The following is a 2,533-nucleotide window of genomic DNA, read 5'->3' as shown; positions in this document are numbered from 1 at the left end:
CTACTTAACTTCTCCCTCTACAAAATTTCAAAAAAATATGACAGTAAACTTCTTCCTCTTTGACAACACATGCCAAAGACAGTTCTGATTAGTATCAATGTACCTTGAGTACAAATTCATCTGCAATATGTCCTTGTCAATATTGCATCAACTAATTGATCTTCAACTTAGTTCCTATTGATGCATCAATAAACTTTATTTAGTGAGCTTTAGATAGGGGAATGACCCCTAGCTTACCTCTTAGATACAAAAATGCATCCTTAGGTGATGGTTTGGTTAATATATCTACAATTTTTTCTTTTGTATGCACATATTCCAATCTAATTTCTTTATCCTGAACTAATTATCTTACAAAGTGATATTTTATAGCAATGTGCTTTGTTGGAATGCATCAATAGATTCTTTGATATGTTGATTACATTGGTGTCATCATAATACATCACTATTGGCTCTTTGATTTCAACCTTCATCCCTTCCAACAATTATTTGAACCAAACAATGTTAGAGAAATTTACTATTGCTGCTACATATTTTTCTTCTACTATGGATTGAGATGTGTAGTTTTTCTTCTTGCTTGTCCAAGATACTAGTCTTTTACTAAGAAAGAATGTTCCATCACTAGTGTTTTTCTTGTCATCAATATTTCTTGCCCAATCAGCATCAATAAATACTTTTAGGTCAAGGTTGCTTCCAAGTTTGTACCATAAGCCATAGTCTTTAGTACATTTTAGATATCTCAAGATTCTTTGTATTGTCATCATGTGGTTTTCTCTAGGTTTAGTTGAGAATCTTGCCACTATCCCAACTACTAAGGCAATATCAGGCCTTGTATGTACTACATATTGTAATTTCTCAATCATTGATCTATATAAGGTCTGATCTACTTCTTTGGAGTCATCATCTTTTGTAAGCTTAAGTCTAGTACACATGGGGGTTCCAACTAGGTTTGAATCCTCCATTCCAAACTTCTTGAGTATCTCTTTGATGTACTTAGATTGAGTGATATAGATACCATTCTTGTTCTATTGTATCTGCAATCCAACAAATAATTTTATTTCACCAAACATAGACATCTCAAATTCCTTATTCATTTATTCTAAGAATTTTTTGCATAAATCATCATTTCCTATAAATAGACTATCATCCACAAATATTTCTGCCAACACAATCTTCTTATCTAGTCCTTCCTTGATGTATAGACTATTGTTATCATTTGTTCTTTGAAAACCAATATGTATCAAATAGTTATGAAATCTTTCATACCAGACTCTAGGATCTTGTTTTAGACCATATAGTGCTTTGTGTAATTTCTAGACCATGTCCCTTTTGTCCAGATCAAAAAAACCTTCTAGTTTCTCAATGTAGACTTCCTCATCAAGAATTCCATTCAAGAATGCAGATTTAACATCCATCTAATATAATTTGAATCCTTTGTGGGTTGCATAAGCTAGTAAAGTCCTAACACCTTCTAATCTTGCAACAGGGGCAAAATTTTCACCATAATCAATACCTTCTTCTTGAGAATAGCCTTTACATATCAATCTTGCTTTGTTTCTTGACACTTTTCCATCTTCATTCAGCTTATTTTTGAATACCCATTTTGTACCAATCACATTTCTATCTTTGGGCCTAGGAACAAGAGTCCAAGTTTTATTCTTTTCTATCTATTTTATTTCTTCATTCATAGCCTCAATCCAACTTTCATTTTCCAGTGCATCTTTAACACTTCTAAGTTTAAATTCAGCAAGTAAACATGTACCTTCTAGTTTGCTTCTTGTCATTGTTCCATCTAATTTGTCATCAATGATTTGATCAGGTGCATGATGCCCTCTGACATATTTAGCCAATATAGGTTCTTTGACTTTTGAGTGAATTGTATTATCTTCATTTTGAATCTTAGCTTCAAACTCGGATCCTTCTATCTATGGCTCAGGTTCTTCAGACTCAATATGCACTAACTTGGTAGCCTCTAAAGATGACTTGGGTCCCTATGACTTAGTTTGCACTTCTTGTAACTTAGTAACTGTTAGAGACTTGGAGAGCTTAGGAGATGAAGTCTACTTTTGTCAAATGTGTTTGGAAATTTATTAAGTTCATAGTAGACAAATCTTTTGTAATCTTCTAGCTCCTTTTTGCTTTCTTCTTCACTCTTTTCTGCAAACTCATCAATTCTCACATCTGCATTTTCTATGATTTTGTGAGTGGACAAATTCAGACATTTGTATGCTTTAATTCTATAGGAATATCCTAGAAATCTACCTTCATCACCTTTTACATCAAATTTTCCTTTTCTAGATTCTTTCAAGATATAACATTTGCTGCCAAATACTTTCAAGTAACTTACATTGGGTTTGTAGCCATACCATAGTTCATAGGGAGTTTTCTTTGAGTCCTTCTTCAACTAAACTTGGTTCAAAGTATGCACTACAATGTTGATAGCTTCCTTTCAGTATTTGATAGCAACATTCTTATCAATCATTAGTGTCCTTGCACAATCCATGATGGACCTGTTTCTTCTTTCAGCTATTCCATT

The sequence above is a fragment of the Cupressus sempervirens genome, chromosome 7 (assembly GCF_028749045.1).
Source record: "Cupressus sempervirens isolate cs-2001-9-10 chromosome 7, ASM2874904v1, whole genome shotgun sequence".
NCBI classification, from domain to species: domain Eukaryota; kingdom Viridiplantae; phylum Streptophyta; class Pinopsida; order Cupressales; family Cupressaceae; genus Cupressus; species Cupressus sempervirens.
The sequence above is the reverse complement of the archived record's forward strand: the minus strand, read 5'-3'. Positions refer to the sequence as shown.